General features: G+C 39.0%; 1 protein-coding gene across 4 annotated transcripts in view; it reads right to left on the reverse strand.

Annotated features, from left to right (window-relative positions):
• itprid2 (ITPR interacting domain containing 2) overlaps positions 1 to 16174 on the reverse strand; it is a 155851-nt gene extending 139677 nt beyond the window's left edge. Inside the window, exon 1 of one of the 4 annotated variants that reach the window (XM_072579072.1) lies at positions 15976 to 16174. The gene's annotated coding sequence lies outside the window, so the exon portion shown is untranslated. Of the gene's footprint in view, positions 1 to 13073; positions 14341 to 15400; positions 15611 to 15968 lie in introns of those variants that run through there. The other 3 variants (XM_072579076.1, XM_072579077.1, XM_072579075.1) reach the window with 3 other exon arrangements.
• Between the last annotated feature and the right edge of the window lie 2583 nt (positions 16175 to 18757).

Genomic DNA, 18757 nt, shown 5'->3' on the forward strand with positions numbered 1-18757 from the left:
CATTTTCTCAAGGACAGTTTGGGACCGGTATTAGATGCTGGCCGAGCCAGAGATGCCGTACCTCATGAAAGAATACATTTTCAAGAAGAATGCTCAAGTCACTACCACAGTGAATCGTTGAAGTGATTATCACAGATGAATTTCAGGGGGGGGAGGCTCAAGTGGACCATAAATACCAACATGGACTCAATGGGCTGAATTCCCTGCTCTGTGCTGTACACACCAATGTAACTTTATGCAACAGAGTGCATTAAAATAATCGCAAATTCCAAGAACTACTCAAGCAAGTCTCAGCAACTTTGAGTCATAGAGCTGTATAGCATGCAAACAGACCCTTTGCTCCAGCTCGTCTATGCCAACCAAATTAATCTAATCCTATTTGCTAGCACTTGGCCCATAACCCTGTAAACCCTTCCTATCCATATACCCATTCAGATGCTTTTTAAATGCTGTAATTGTACCAGCCTCCACTATTCTCTCTGGCAGCTCATTCCATACATGCATCACCCTCTGTGAAAAAGTAACCCTTGGGTCCCTTTTAAATCTTTCCCCTCTCACCTTAAAATCTATACCCTCTACTTCTGGACTCCACCACTCCAGGGAAAAGACCTTGTCTATTTACCCTATCCATGCCCCTCATGATCTTATAAACCTCTATAAGGTCACCCTCAGCCTCTGACCCACTTCAGCCTCACCCTATTGTTCAAATCCTCCAACCCTGGCAACATCCTTGTAAATCTTTTCTGAATTCTTTCAAGGTTCACAACATCATTCCTATAGCAGGGAGACCAGAATTGCACACAGTATTCCAAAAGTGTCCTGTACAGCCACAACATAACCTCCCAACTCCTATACTCATTGCATTCACCAATAAAGGCAAGTATGTCAAACGCCTTCTACACTACCCTGTCTACCTGTAAATTTACTTTCAAGGAACCAGAAACCTGCACCCCAAGCTCCCTCTGTGTGGCAACACGCCCCAGAACACCACCATTAAGCGTGTAAGCAAGTCCTGCCTTGATTAGCTTTACCAAAATGCAACACCTCACATTTACCTATACTAAACTCACTCTGGCGCCTCTCAACCCATTGGCATTTTTAGATCAAGGTCCTATTGCACTCTGAGATAACCATCTTCACTGTCCACTACCCCACCAATTTTGCAATTGTTTATGTGATGCTCCCACAAGTCTTGCCTTTTCAATTGAAATATCATGGAAGCCTTTCTTGTTTTTATTTTGTAAGTATCCTTCTCTGAGTAAATGTGACGCACTCACATCAGGATGGTTCCAAACTCAACCAAATTCCCAATCAGATCTCCATCAGGGCACTACAAGGGCTGGTGGATAAAAAAGTTGTCCAAAACTTCCTAATTGCTATTCGGTAACAAGGCATGTTCAACTAAACACAAATGCTGAGGTGGGAAGGACAAAATGAGTTGGCAGCATTAATCATTTGAACGCTGTTGAAAAATGACAGTAACATCAAAAGGTTTAAACTTGTCCAGAAGAGGTTCTGTCAATGATTCATTGCTCATCCAGACAGTCTACTGTCCAGTTCCTTCACAACATAGAATCTACCAGGGAAAGGGCCCATCTTTAAGAAAGCTCTACAGTGTCATGGAGACGTCTAGCACAGAAACAGACCCTTCAGTCCAACTCATCCATGCCGACCAAATATCCTAACCTGATCTATCCTATTTGCCAGCATTTGGCCTATTTCTCTCCAAACCCTTCCTATTCATATACCTATCCAGATGTCTCTTAAATGTTGTGATCATACCAGCTTCCATCATCTCCTCTGGCAGCTCATTCTATACACACACCACCCTCTGTGTGAAGGAGTTGCCCCTTAGATCCCTTATAAGTTTTCCCCTCTCACCCTAAACCTCTAGTTCTGGACTCCCCCACTCCAGGGAAAGGACTGTCAATTCACTCTGTCCATGCCCCTCATGATTTTATAAACCTCTATAAGATCACCCCTCAGCCTCTGGCACTCCAGGGAAAATAGCCCTAGCCTATTCAACCACTCACTATAGCTCAAACCCTCCAACCCTGGCATCATCCTTGTAAATCTTTCCTGAACCCTTTCAAGTTTCACAACGTCTTTCCGAGAGGACGGAGACAATATTCCAAAAGTGGCATAACCAGTGCCCTGTACAGCTGCATCATGACCTCCTAACTCTTATACTCTATGCTCATACAGTCATAGACTCAGATGTACAGCATGGAAATGGACCCTTCAGTCCAACCCGTCCATGCCAACCAGATATCCCAACCCAATCTAGTCCCACTTGCCAGCACCCAGCCCATATCCCTCCAAACCCTTCCTATTCATACACCCATCCAAATGCCTCTTAAATGTTGCAATTGTACCAGCCTCCACCACATCCTCTAGTAGCTCATTCTATACACCTACCACCCTCTGCGTGAAACAGTTGCCCCTTAGGTCTCTTTTATATCTTTCCCCTCTCACCCTAAACCTATGTCCTTTAGTTCTGGACTCCTTCACCCCAGGGAATAGACTTTGTCTATTTATCCTATCCATGACCCTCAATTTTGTAAACCTCTAGAAGGCCACCCCTCAGCTTCCGACGCTGCAGGGAACACATTCCCAGCCTGTTCAGCCTCTCCCTTTAGCTCAAATCCTCCAACCCTGGCAACATCCTTGTAAGTCTTTTCTGAACAGTTTCAAGTTTCACAACATCTTTCTGATAGGAAGGAGACCAGAATTACACACAATATTCCAACAGCAGCCTAACCAATGTCCTGTACAGCCGCAATATGACCTCCCGACTCTGACCAATAAAGGAAAACATACCAAACGCCTTCTTCACTATCCTATCTACCTGTGACTCCACTTTCAAGGAGCTATGAATCTGCACTCCAAGGTCTCTTTGTTCAGCAACACTCCCTAGGACCTGACCATTAATGCTATAAGTCCAGCTAAGATTTGCTTTCCCAAAATGCAGCACCGCGCATTTATCGGAATTAAACACCATCTGCCACTTCTCAGTCTATTGACCCATGTAGTCAAGATCCTGTTGTAATCTGAGGTAACCCTCTACACTGTCCACTACACCTCCAATTTTGGTGTCATCTGCAAATATAGTAAGAAACGGAGTGCTGGACAGCTTACTAAGTTAATAATTACTGGCAATTTCATCAACAATACTCAAAAGCTCTATCTTCACAAATGTCACATTTCTGTGTGATTTTAATATCACAGATATTTTTAAAGTTGATGTAGCCTGGAGTTTCCCCCTGCCTTAGCACCAGATTTAAGCTGAGAGAGTGAGAAATCATGCCATAGAAATTGCAAAATCTTTGTAGGCAATGTCATTAAAAAGGTCAATAGCAAGCTCCTTTGTTTCACCACTGAAGGCAAAATCCAGTTCACAGTTCAGGTTCATTTTTTAGGAATGACCAATGACAATAACAAATGTGTGAGGTACCTTAGAACCTTCAGTGTTAGTGAATAATACTATAATATCAACAAATAATACTACAATATCAAATATGCCTTAAAGCCAGGAGAATAACATTACAACATATTGAATACTCTGTGTCAAGTGCAAATTTCCAACCTGTTCGAAGTCTATACACTCTTTCCTTAAAAATACATGATTTTCAACTTAATGAAAACATACCATCTCACTACGTGAGTGTTGCAACTATTCCCCAGCTGAGAATTCCCAATCATTGTATTATTGGATCGGAAACTCCCAGAGGAGGAGGATCTGGATTCCCTCCTTTATTCAATGCTCCCTTCATCATGGTTGGTTGCAAACAGTTTAACTCAACAGGAGGGATCCTTTCCTACAGTTCAAATGTATTGAGATTTTAAAAGATGTCAATGTAACCAGGATTTCTTGGGTGAAAGGACGAATGAGTTTATTAGTTAATACAAGGAAAAATATAAAACTTAAACATACATGCATTAGAAATAAGAAATGAGGAAATACATAACAGTTATAAAAAATTACCCAAATCAATTTTTGACTTGTCCATGAGGAGTAAATGTTGAAACACTGAGGCTGGTATTTTGTGAGATTCTGATACTACTGACCTCAGACACATGGACTTGGAGATTCTTGGTTCTGCAAGTTAGCTAAAGGAAGTTGACCTGTTTCCTTCTCAATGGTGGTTTTGCTGACTTGTGGTTTGTTTCCTGCAATAAGTGATTGACAGTCTTTTCTCTTTACTTGCAAGTAAAAGGGTGTCCTAGTGGATGTTTTACAGCCAGGATCTCCAGTCTCCTAATGCTAGAACACCTGATTTGCACACAGATCTGTGCTGCGTTTGTTTCTTTTAACCCCATCTCTTGCAGATCCCTAAATAGGGAGAGCACAGACCTGTATTATGCACAGAAATACTTTCTTTTATCTCTCATCATTTCCATGGGCTGGGATAGAACTGACAAGAGTTGGTTTCCACTAGAGGTGATAATCGGCCTCAACCATGTTTGCAAGCAAGGCAATTATAGATCAACTATTGCGTTGCATCTCTTCCTTTGAATTTTTCTATCTGAAGTTCCTTGACACCCTCCATGCGAGATATTCCATTCTCTCTATCAAGATGAAGGGTGAGCCATGGAGGAATTTTACAGACACTGAATTACAATGTCCATCCCCTGCCATCTTTGACTTGTAAATCCCTTCTTTTTATGTTTAAACAAAAAGTAATTGTCTTATGTAAACTTTTGGTATGTCTGAGACTAACAGTAATATGTCCTGAGTTGTCATTGGTCAGGCCTTATAACAATGATTCTACATGAATACAGCAGACCAACTAAGCAAAAGTCATCTAAAAAATTCAAAAGGTTGGCATAATTTATATAGAAGCTCGATGTTTTTGGAAAAGATTAATGGCTAGACAAATAAAAATCTCTTTTACCACAAATATACACCAAAGTTCATTCTCCATGTTAGTAAATTTTGCAAATAAAAACCCAAAAGTTATATGGTTCACTATAAAATACTTCAATAAGGATTCCATTTAAGTACAAGAACAATATTGATTTCCCCATCACTTGCCTCAATAACCTATGCAGATGAGAAAAAAATCTTAAACACTATGGGGAGTCAAATTTATTCTGTAATAAAGACAAAGAATTCAGGAGAAACTCAACAAGTCTGGCAGCATACATGGAGAGAGAAACAAAATTAACTTTGGAGTTTGGTATTACTCTTTTTCAGATGTTTCTGAAAAAGTCATACCAGACTAGAAATGATAACAATTTATCTCTGTTATTCAAAATTGGATATCACCTATTTAAGTCACTCCTAGTTCTAGATTCTCCCAGAAGAAGAAACATCTCTTCCACATTCACCCAATCAAGAACTCTTAGGATTTACTCTTCTAAACTCCAGCAATACAAGCCAAGTCGGTTTCAATCTTTCCTCACAAGATAAACTGTACATACACAGTATTAGTCAAGTCAAGCTTTCCTGAATTGTATCTAATGAAATTGTGTCCTTCTTTAATTAAGGAGACCACTATTGTACACAGCACCCAGATGTGGTCTTACCATGATCCTGCAATATTCTGAAGCATAACCTCCTCATTCTTGCATTCAATTCCCCTCACAATAAACAAACATCCTTTGTTTTCCTAATTAATTGCTATACCTGCATACCGAGCTTTTGCAGCTCATGTACTACGGCACCCAAATCCTTCTGCACCTCAGAGTTCTACAATCCCTCACTATTTAGATGATAATGACTCTTCTTCATTTGCTGTGCCACAATGGAAAATTCCACATTTTTTCCTCATTGTACCTCTTTTCCCAGTTCCTTGCCACTCAATTAACCTATGACCCTTTGTCACCTCCATATGCCTTCTACACAATTCACTTTCCTACCCATCAACAGTAGATTTAGCAACCAGACTTTGGATCTTTCATTCTTACCCAAAATCCAAAACAAAAACCTTTATGCTCAAACCTGGTGTTACATACCTTCGAGCACTTTATGCCTGTCAGCACTGACCTCATTACTAGATGGATAACCCAATAACTCTGACATTTAAAATTCTGTTGCTCTAATAATCATTTTATTATTGCAACTAATCTAACAATAAAATGTCAAATATGCCACATGCAAAATATCCAGGGCAACACAAGTCACATTCTACCCATTACTCCAGCTTTTATTCACCTATGGCTCAACCATTTCTAACCAGGTCAGAACTTGGTTGAAAGAGATCTAAAGTAAAAATTAGTAATTCCACCAGAAACCACATGGGTGTCTGTGACTACACAAAAGGATATCATATAGTTACCAACTGAATCATACAGAAAAATGTTAAACTGTTTGTTCTCTTTACAAACCAAAAGCAAATCTACCAAGTACAATCAAGTTACAATACATTAACAATGTCTCAGTAGTCTTTTAATTACAAGTTATGGCACTTTAACTCAAGTATGACATACTTACTTTAAACTAAACATTCAATTTTGAGTCTAGATTAGAGTGGTGCTGGAAAAACACAGCAGGTCAGGTAGCATTAGAAGAGCAGGAAAATCAGGGTGGTGCCTGACCTGCTGTGCTTTTCCAGCACCACTCTAATCCAGACACTGGTTTCCAGCATCTGCAGTCCTCACTTTTGCCTATTCACATTTGAGTGTCTATTTGTTAAGAAGAGTTTCCACATTGTACCTCTTTTCTCAGCTCCTTGCCACTCAATTAACCTATGACCCTTTGTCGCTTCCATATGCCTTCTACACAATTTACTTTCCTATCTATCAACAGTAGATTTAGCAACCAGACTTTGGATCTTTCAGTCTTACCCAAAATCCAAAACAAAAACATCAACTTTTTAAAAGAGTTGATGCCGAAAATCTTCACTCCCTTAAATCTTTGAATTTTACTCCATTTCAAGAAAATGATTTGGCAAATCAGATGCAAACCATTCTGTCCAAGTATCAGCCAAAGATTGAAGATGAAAGGGAAAAGTTGAAATGCCCTGGCAGAATTTCCTTAAATGCCAATCCCAATCATTAGGCAGAAATCCAAAACAACACAATTGCACATAAAAAAGCAGCTTCAAGCCACACCATTGGATGTTAAGTGTCATCACTCTGTTGATGATTTGTACAGCTTGTAGATGGGAACCAAAGAGTTACAAATAGCAGAAGGAAACTACAACTTCCCAAACCAACTGCATGATTCACTTATGGATTAGTAGATCAGCATTTTTGAACTTGACTTCTTCTTTCCCAGTACAACAGATGCTACGGAGAATTTTCTCATAATCCCAAGGCATTCCAGAATATACAGAGAGGGAAACAACGGAAACAGAAAACATGTATACATTTCACCAAAAACTAGATGCAGATAGCAAACAAAAGAACCAAGTTTCACACACGTTTACAGACACAAATATAAAAAGCTCACACAGTAATTCTTGAAAATAACAGTGTCAGCCCAATCAGGGCCTCAGCATTAAAAGTTACAGACCTACTAATCTTAAAAAGAAACATTGTTCTAATGATCAGAGAACAAAAACTTGCAACAAATGACCCCCCCCCCCCACTGAATGTTAACAATCTAATCTGGAGTTTCCATTGGGTTAACTCGATTTTCAGCACCATTCACCCACAATTACCAAAAACAAACACAAACCATTAGAAGCTTTGTAGTGCAAATTACATACAGAGCGCATTAAATTTCTGTAAATATTTGCACTGGTTTAAAGAAGATAAACACAAACAGTATATTGGAAAGTTAAAAATCACACAATACCAGGTTATAGTCCAACAGGTTTAATTGGAGGCACACGAGCTTTCGGAGCAATGCTCCTTCATCAGGTGTCGCTCCGAAAGCTAGTGCTTCCAATTAGACCTGTTGGACTATAACCTGGTGTTGTGTGATTTTTAACTTTGTACACCCCAGTCCAATTCCGGCATCTCCAAATCAAGTATATTGGAAACCTGCTTCCCACCCCGTAACTGGCATTGCCTCCAGACAGATGTAATCACCATGTAAAATTTTCATTAGTTGTACCTATTTCAGGTCTTCAGGGAGGTTCATAAAAAAAACTCGCTGAGGCCTAGACTTGGGAACCTGATATTTTCCAATCTGCTTACCCCGATATAGAAAGAATATTAGTAAATTGGAGAGGGTTCAAAAAAGATTGGCCAGGATGTTGCTGGGAATGGAGGATGAGAATTATAAAACAGACTGGATAGATTGAGACAATTTCACCAGACCACACGAATTTGAGGGGTGACCTTATAGAAATTTATAAAATCAAGAGAGGCATAGTTTAGGCGAATAGCAAAAATCTTGTTCCTAGGGTGGGGGAGTTTAAAACTAGGCTGCATATTTTTAAGGTCAGAGGAGAAAGATTTTAAAAAGATGAGGGGAAACTTGTTTTTTTTTTACATAAAGCATGGTTCGTGTGTGGAACAAACTGCCAGAGGAAGTTATGGGTGCAGGTACAGTTGCAATGTTCAAAAGACTTTTGGATAAGTTCATGAATAGGAAAGATTTGGAGGGATATGAGCCAAGTGCAGGCAGGTGGGACAGGTTTAGTTTGGGACATGGTCAATATGGAGTGGTTGGATAGAACAGTCTGTTTCTGTGCTGTATGACACTATGACTCTATGAAAACTACAATTTAATATGATGCTCTCTAGCTTTTTGTTTTATTTCACTTCAGTAACTTTAATAAATGTCAACATGTAATTCCATTAACTAACTTTTCCTTGCAAAGAATATGACAGAAGAAACACAGATCTTTGCAACATATTTCACTTTTGGGTAAAAGGTCTTTATGCAAGATAAAAAAGCAGAAAAATTAAAGCTGATCCTTTGTGACTAACTTTAGGAATGGAATCAAATAACCAACATATTTAATTTAGCAAATATGAAAGAAATCACACAATTTTAAATCTATGATGATTAAAGATCACAGTTGTGCTTTAATGAACTTTTACATCAAGTTGCTGCTACCTTTTATCCAAAGCAATTTTAACCAAAAGTATATTATATTTTAATTATTCACATATTGCATTACAGTAATACTTAACAGATCATTTTCACACAATAAATGTAAAAGATGTGCCAATTTTTTTTCCAGTTGGGTGCACCAGTGCAAATGAAAGGAGAATGGAAAAGGAGTCATAGAATTGTAGAGATGTACAGAATGGAAACAGATCCTTCGGTCCAACACGCCCATGCCGACCAGACATCCCAACCCAATCTAGTCCCACCTGCCAGCACCCAGCCCATATCTCTCCAAACCTTTCCTATTATATACACATCCACATGCCTCTTAAATGTTGCAAGAGTAATAGCCTCGACCATTTCCTCTGGCAGCTCGTTCCATACACGTACCACCTTCTGCGTGAAAAAGTTGCCCCAGAGGTCTCTTTTATATCTTTCCCCTCTCACCCTAAACTTATGCCCTCTAGTTCTGTACTCGCCCATCCCAACGAAGAGACTTTGTCTATTTATTCTATCCATGCCTCTCATGATTTTATAAACCTCTATAAGGTCACCCCTCAGCCTCCGGCGCTCCAGGGAAAACAGCCCCAGCTTGTTCACCCTCTTCCTATAGCTCAAATCCTCCAACCCTGGCAATATCCTGTAAATATTTTCCGAAACCTTTCAAGTTTGACAATATCCTTCCAATAGGAAGGAGACCAGAATTGCACGCAATATTCCAAAAGTGATTTAACCAATGCAAAATGACATCCCAACTCCTGTACTCAATACACTGACCAACAAAGGAAAGCATACCAAACGCCTTCTTCACTATCCTATCTACCTGCAACTCCACTTTCAAGGAGCTATGAACCTCCACTTCAAGGTCTCTTTGTTCAGCAACACTCCCGAGGACCTCACCACTAGGTGTATAGGTCCTGCTAAGATTTGCTTTCACACCTCTCCAATCTTCTTGGAATAAGAATCTACTCATTTACTTACCAATGGCTGTGTTTTTGCATCACGTGGAATTCTTTCTTTCCAGAATTTCAGAAACTGCAAATCATTTAAGTAGCTGCACTTCTGGGCAGGGAGGAGTTAAAGGGAAAGGAAACCAAAATTGTTGAAGGAGAAGAAACAGGAAGGAGCTGCTCCATTCAAATCAGTGTGCCTCCAACGTGGGAGCACAATGTGAATTAAAGGTTTGGTTATTTTCATTCGATTCGACAGGATAGTACCAAATGTAAAAGACACAAATATTTTTTTTATATACTCCCTTGATTTGTTTTAAATTGATATTTTGTGGGATTGGCAACACATCTACCAGTGTATGGAATGCTAATTGACCACAGTTTCTACAAAATTCTGATTATTAGTAACCAGGGGACAAATACTTGCATTATCCTAGTGGAATGTGATACACACTACGGTCAAGTCAACTCAAAAGGAACAACTGATACAAAGTCTATGCTCAGCCAGTTCTGAGCAACAGTAACCTTTAAAGCACATTATACATCATATGATGCTAAGAGACTACTCTATCATCTCCTGAAACATGTAATGATGTTTAATGAGTGACATCAAAACCACTGCCCCTAGGAACCTTACTTTGGTTACTAAAATTTGCTGCTTTCTGAACAGCTTTAATTATACCGCTTTGACTTCTTTTAGTCTTTTTACAGTCCACAGTAAAACAGCTCCAGGATTAACCGCAGCCTTCCACTAATCTAGAACCTCCCTCAAAGCCTGATTCTTGGAAAGAATTCTTTATTACACTCGAAAAGTTGAACTGATTTCCCAGCCTACACAAATTATATTGCTGCACCTTTGACTGTAATCTGTGCTTCTACAAAAAAAAAAGGAATTCTGCTCCACTAACCAGCTGCAAAATTTCAGATTCTATTTCACATGAATTAATCTTTGATTTTTAAGGAATTCATAATTATAATTATTTTCCCCCATCTTTTCTCATCATTCTTCCATGTCAGCATTTGGGTACAAATGTTGTGAATAATTCCCAGGTATAATGCTTGAAATAAACCGTCCCTTCTGATTTAGTGCAAAACAAAGTTTGTTATGAGTCTTTAAAGAATTGACTCCACAAACAAAGTCGGTGGAACACACCATGGTGTATTTCAAAAGGCAAAGAAACCAAAATTTTAACATTAAAATTCACCTCTATAACAGACTAAAAGAGGAAAACAAAAAAACTTCTTCCTTTTGTCCATGACAATAACTTAATTGCTCTGTAAAGTTGATGTACAACCTCAAGTTGTTACGGACTTATTTTTGACTACTAATTAGTGGAGATCAACTACTTGACATTAATATTTTACATGTTACAAAATTCAATTTTAAATTATTCAAGCACGAATGAAATAAAATTATCTAAGTCTTTTTAAAAAATTTCTAGCTTATAAATCTCATCTACAAATCATGTCTGGTAGAAACACCTACACTGGTCATAATATTTTAAAGCCAAATTTCAAAAAAGTACAAACAATGAATGCCACTTCACCAACAGTGCAAGATGTTAATACACTGAATAGCAAACAATAAGTTGTGATCGATCTCACCACCAGATATATTTACACATCAGAATTGAGGCTGACATTTGGGATCTACAATATTTCTATGCTTTCATTTTAATAAAATGTTTCCAAACACTTCTAATCTAAAAAGGAAAATAAACTGAATTGCTACTGGTTTATCATTCCAACTTTTATTGTAGCCCATGATTGAAAGGTTGAGTCATTTTAAAATCAATGAAAATAATAGGTTGCAAAGGCCCAGTGACTATACTAAAACTAAGCACATGCCATATAGTTTTAACAAGCATATTAGTGGATTGAACCTTCAATCTCTTACTCATTAATGTATTTTATAGCATTCATATCTTCAAAGTTGGCATCTCAATTGAGGACAGAAGTACAGAAAGAGCGATATACCAAATTACAAGCTTAAATGTAGACTTATAAAAATACATTTCAGCTATAACTAATATAAGAAACCACTGGATTGAATCTCTATTTTTTTTTTAAATAACTTGATTTGCAAATTTGCTATGAAAGCATTTTTGTCTGGAATAATTAAATTCCAATTATAACCGTATACTGTAGCTAGAAGACGAAATAATCTTACAGTTAAATCAATTATTCCTATGGGCAATTGTCACATACCACAATGGAATTCTCTAGCTCTGTGCCCTCCCAAAAACTGATGGATGCAAATTTAATTGGAATATCACTGTTCCACTGACCTTCACATGGATATAGATATATTTATGTTTTGTGCTACAACAAAGTATGGGTTTTCCATTTATAACACAATCTAAAGAGATTATTTATCTACAGTATATTTCTCCAAACAATAAGCAAAATGTTATTGCACACTAAGAGGCTGAACACTGGTGTTGCATTTGATCAAGACCACTTACTTCACAAGACTTCCATACGTAAGGACATTATTTGGTCAATGTCAATATTAGTGCATTAACAGAGCTTTCTCCTGCCCTGTATCACCATTAACAACCTTTGTTTAAAAAGTGTTTATCTGATGAAAATTAAACCAGCTTCCTCAACCAATTGAGACAAATTATTCTAATGTTTAAATGCTTTTGCATAAAATGTTATTTCCAATCTGTCTTGTGTAAATATTATATCCAAGGGAACAGCACTGAGCTATACTCACACTGCAATGTATTCAGGCGAAGCAGAGTTCGACATGTGCATGCAAACAAATGTATTTGAGTTTGATTTACTGTTGTCACATGTACCAAGATACAGTGAAGTGTTGTTTTGTGTGCTATACAGGCAGATCAGACCATACAAAGTGCATCAGGGTAGCAGAACAGAGTGCAGAATACACGGTTACTGCCACAGAGAAGGTGCAGAGAGATCAGAATTAATATTTGAGAAGTCTGTTCAAAGTCCATTTAAAATGTATAGAGTTTTGTTCATTGGTATCCTAGTCTGACATATTGTAGCATTTAAAGCAAAGGAATTGTTCCATCTGGTGAACTTTGTATACGTAAGTAACTAGCTGCACACATATTAGTTTTACACTGCAACCAATATGTAGATGAAATAATCTAAGACAACAACATTAAAACTTTGCCTTACTCCTGGGTAAAGTTAATTCATACCCTCATTTCATTACAAGCTGCAGTTGTGCTGAGGTTTTGTTGCTGGAATCCGGCAGTCAGTCTCTCGCTATCTTCCATTGATCCCCTTTTCCTCAGGCTCCAAGTTCACATTTCTCCTTCCCACTATACACTAAGACCTTCCCACACAGATTTAGTTCACTCTTCATCACATCACTCAGCTTCCTTTATGCTTCCCAGTATGTCATTCTTCCTCCAGCTTTCTCTCCTTCCATCACAATATCTTCCCCAGTAATCTATTTTATCCTCCTCTCAGCTGTCTTCACACTATCATAACTGTCCTCCCCTTAAAATTGCCCCGCAGGTCCCTTTTATATCATGCCCCTCTTACCCTAAACCTATGCCCTCTAGTTCAGGACTCTCCCACACCAGGGAAAAGATCTTGTTTATTCATCCTATCCATGCCCCTTTTCATTTTATAAACCTCCAAAAGGTCACCCCTCAGCCTCCGACACTCCGGCGTAAACAGCCTCAGCCTACTCATCCTCTCCCTACAGCTCAAACCCTCCAACCCTGGTGACATTCTTATAAGTCTTTTCAGAACCTCTTCAAGTTTCACAATATCCTTCTGATTGGAAGGAGACCAGAATTGCTCGTAATATTCCAAAGAGTGGCCTAACCAATGTCCTGTACTGCCACAATATGACCTCCCAAATCCTATACTCAGTGCTCTGGCCAATAAAGGAAAGCATACCAAACACCTTCTATCCTATCTACCTGCAACTTCACTTCCAAGGAACTATGAACCTGCACTCCCAAGGTCTCTTTATTCAGCAACACTCCCTAGGACCTTACCATGAAGTGTACAAGTCCTACCCTGATTTGCCTTTCCAAAACGTAGCACCTCACATTTATCTAAATTAAACTCCATCTGCCATTCCTCAGCCCATTGGCCCATCGGTCTCTGAAGTAATCTTCTTCGCTGTCCACTACACCTCAATTTTGGTGTCATCTGTAAACTTACTAACTGTACTGCCTACGTTCACATCCAAATCATTTATATAAGTGATAAAAAGCAGTGGACCCAACACCTTCTGGCTTATGCAAATCCTTTACACCATCAGAATGTTTTTCAGATCTGAGCTGGGGCCTAATGCCTAACAAAATACAGTTACTTCCACCTCCTAAGCTTCTAGAATCATACAGTACAGGAGAGCGTTTGGCCCATCAAGCCTGTTCTGCCAAACGTACACTACTACCTACACTTGTCCCACTTGGCTGCACAAGGTCCATAGTTGAAGAATGTGGTGCTGGAAAAACACAACAGGCCAGGCAACATCTGAGGAGCAGGAGAATCAACATTTTGGGCAGAAGCCCTTCCTGAAGATTCCTGATGAAGGGCTTATCCCGAAATGTCGATTCTCCTGCTCCTCGGATGCTGCCTGGCCTGCTGTGTTTTTCCAGCACCACATTTTTCAGCTCTGGTCTTCAGCATCTGCAGTCCTCACTTTCTTCTGCACAAGGTCCATCGCCTGGAATGTAATGATATTCAAACTTTTAAAGTTTGTGAGGTTACCCAGCTCAACTGTCCTCTCATCCAGTGTTTTCCAGATTCCTACCACCCTCTGGGTGAAAACAAATTCCTCAAATCCCCTCTAAATCTCCTGCCTTTCACTTGTTCTTAATCCTTCAACTAAGGGTCTAACCCTTACTCAAAGGTCACCTGCTACCAACACCTTCATCATGCATTAGTCACCTTCAGACTCGACTATATCCACCACTTCTCAAGCTTTCCACTCACTGTACTGTGAAATTCTGATGTCCTCATCCCCCATCCCATTTCAAAACAACTGATCCAACACCTTCATCCTAAGTGACCTACAATGAATCGTTATTCTTCCAATGACAAATTTTAAATGTCCATTCTTGCCTTTAGTTTTATGATGCCCTCACCCATTCCTACTTCATGCCCTCCTTCAGCACCACATATATATGCACCTCACCCTAGATCAGAATTTTTGTGACTCCAGCCTGTTCACTCTCCCTCTTCCCACTTCAGACTTCCCTGCCAACTTGACCTCACATTCCAATTTCTCTTCTGTCCAATTCATTAGCTGTCTCCAACTCAATCAACACATTTCTCTCTTGTCCCTTCTTTTATTCTCACCTTCCCCAATTCTTCCGTTTTCTCACTGTCCCAAACAGTGATCTCTCCCTGATATTTTCTTAACTATTTCCTTAGTTTTCAAGCCCTCCAAAGTTTTTCTCAGTTTCCTTCTTTCACCTCCCTTTCCACAACTCTCAATTTCTCTTCCATCTCAAATTTTCATTTCCTAGTTATTGTGCCCCCTCACTTCGCAGGTTCTTACCCTGTTCACAAGAAGTGAAAACTTCCCTTTTGTTTGCTCTCGCTCTATATGGTTCGGTGTCCCCTTCTCAGTTTTCCACTCTCCTGTTTCCATGTCTCCACTCCATTTCTTCTGCTTCGAGATTTTTTTCTCTTTCCTCACACAGACACACTCCGTTTTCTCTCCCTCACAGAGATACACACATCCCCTCTCCCTCACACATACACAAACTCTTCTCTCTCCCCTTCACACACCTCTCTCTCCCCTTCTCACATACTCAGACTTCTCTCCCACACACAAACACACACCACTCCCTCCCACACTCTCACTTATTCTCCTTCAGACACTTTCTTGCTTGTTTGCTTGCTTACTCTATCCCCCCATACACACACACACACTTTTCGTCTCCCAACCACCGTTGCTCTCAGACCAACTTTCCCTCCCTCCTCTCGCTCTTTCACTCTCTTTCTCTCTTCGTGAACGTGTCTATCTGTTGAGTCCTAGCGGTTGTGCTGTTTTGGTATTTACTCCAACTTCACACATAAAACATTCGCTCACAAATAACAAGTGAAATAGGGAAATTACGAACTTCCTACCGCATCAGACCGAGTCTCCCTGCGTTTTTAATGGGAAATTCACAATCGATCTCACTAAACTTGCCCAACTTATTGGAGTACTTCCGCTTCCGTTTTTCTTTTCTCTGTAAACACTCCCTAAAACAAAGCTTTCCCGGGCCGGCAGCTCTTTGAGCCTGTCACAGCAACAGCAGTGGGAGTTCAATCTCAGCGTCCAGTCAAGACAGTGGGCATCAACAAAAGCTAATGGCCCAGGATAGAAACATCCCCATACACCGCCGCAGAGCTCGGGGGTTGGCGTACGGCTGTATCAAACTGCTTGCCAGGATTGAAAAAGTTACTGGTGACAAGAGTGTTGACTTTTTAGACTTAAATCCAATTTCTGAACTTTTTTGTAGCTCGCCAGGAACAAAGATGTTGACGTTTTGTAAACAATTCATGTTTCGCTGTCTAAAATGTCAACTTCACAAGGATAGATTTTGCTAGGTGGGGAAAATTGCGGCAGAGGAAAATCCGATGATCTGATTGGATTTATATTTAAGTACGATAACTAATATTAAATCGTCTTAAGTTTACTTTTCATAGGATTGACACGTATTGCCATTAAGTAATATTATTCCTCTGTCAGGGACGTTACTCACTTTCAGACGTGCTTTCACTATTAGACTGTGATTTCTTGCATTCATGTTGAATTAGTGCCTGCTAGTGTTAACTCTGTGTGATTCTGAGGATGGTGAATCAATGGGTGTATTAAAACAGTAGAACTAACTCAGGCCAATGAAAGGTTGCATCCGCTCGGGATAAGAAATACCAACTCGTGTTCCCAGTTGCTATAAATTCTAAACCTAAATCGGTTTCCTGATAAACTCAAATAGCGCACTTTAAAACACCATAAACAATGGTCTTTAAAATATTTAACTCACCCAGTCCGGTTCACAAAATAAAACCATGATGAGGAATAGTTGTTTTTTCAAGGTGAAAAGATGCAGAAATAAAGGCAGGTTTTCAGATCGTTGTCCGTTTGTGCACTTAATTACATCCTGTCTTCTGTCATCATATTAATAGGCATACATTTGTTTGAGAATTAATGGGTTTGTGAATTCAAAGTCAAGTTTAAACCGAGCCTACATGTTTATTGTCTGTCTATGAACAGTACAAAAATATGTTTTCTTTAAATATTCTCGTGCTGAGAAAACGGATTATACTGTTTCCGAAACACAAAAATCAGAAGGATTTACTGTAGCCCTTACATTTGAGCTGTTTGGACTCAAAGTACGATCTTATACATAAAAGGTGCGATAGTTAATCGCTGGAAGGTCGATGCTGGATCTGAACTTAAAATATTCTTGCCTCCTTTCTTTAACTTGGACATAAATCTTTTTGTTGAATGAATCCTTTCTTCAGAGTGTCTGTCAGAGAGTTTAGATTATAACATCAAAAAATACTGCTGACTGGAACTTCATAGAGGTAAACAGAATCGCTAAATTGTATAAACGTTTATATAAATGATTAATTATGGGTATGGCCGCCAGGGAAAATCACATCTGTTCTATTTTAAAATTTGCTACAACTTTTCATTTGTATCATATCAATTTGAATTCCCAAATTTGTCTTTAAAATCATTAAATTGCATTAATTCAGATGTTTATTTTAATTAAAAGTTAAAATGAAAAAAAAACCTGCATTTCAATAAAACAAAACTGATGATGATAATCGACTGCATGACGAAGGCCATCACTCAGTTTTCAAAGGACTTTTTTTTTTAAATACATGCTACTACAAGTTTGTGCCCAAAAGTTTAAACTCCATTTTCCAAAAAGGTGACTGAACATCTGACAAAGCGCTGCGGATGCTGGACATCTAAACTAAAAACAAAGTATTGAAGTGCTCACGAGTAAAATTGGACTCTGATGAACAGTTTCAACGCCACTTGCAAATTTATTTGGGAGCTGCCATTGGCAGTACACATACCCAATTTTTGGAAACCATTTGCATCCCTAGTGGTCTCAGAATATTATAGAACGGCCTGGAAGATGTTAATTTCTGCTGATCTGAGATTACATACCAAGAGACGTCCTGCACAAACGCACTGACATGGTAGGAGCTACTAGTTAATTCATTGGGGGGAAAAAACGTGCATCAGCGCCCATTTTCTCGTTGAATTTAAGGACTCTGCTAAATTTAAAAAGTATGGAGGAGAAGTAACAGATAAACCAGACTGAAGTTATATTCCATTTGGCTTGCTATGAAAGATGTATTTTAAAAATGATAATTAACTTGTTTTAAGCAATTGATAAAAATATTAAAAGTTCTGAGTTATATCTTTACCCATTGCATTTGTCTCCCACAACTGAAGAGACTGTGTATTAAATAGGTAGAATCAGAGTAGAAGATAATGAAAATAAAATCGAGAAGCCTTTCAATGAATGCAGTAGGAATACCATTGAGCCTATTATTGTTTGACTAAGAGCAGGAGTAACAGAACTGTGAATCAAGGACATGAACACCATCAGAACTTAACAATGTCTGACACAGTGTAAGCAGCAGGAGGAGGGTATGAGTTACCTGGATGTCAGCAAACATCAGTAAGTGAAAAGGTGTACTGCACTGGCAACAGGAGTGGCTTATAACCAGAATTTCAGCCAATGAATAACATGTGAGCAGTGTGACTAATAAGAATGAAATGCAACTTACCATTAAATCATCTTTCTCTGTGGCCTTATTCCTGATGAAGGCCTTTTGCCTGAAATGTGGACTCTCTTGCTCCTTGGATCTTGCCTGACCTGCTGTGCTTTTCTAACAC

The sequence above is a fragment of the Chiloscyllium punctatum genome, chromosome 10 (genome assembly GCF_047496795.1).
Source record: "Chiloscyllium punctatum isolate Juve2018m chromosome 10, sChiPun1.3, whole genome shotgun sequence".
Taxonomy (NCBI): domain Eukaryota; kingdom Metazoa; phylum Chordata; class Chondrichthyes; order Orectolobiformes; family Hemiscylliidae; genus Chiloscyllium; species Chiloscyllium punctatum.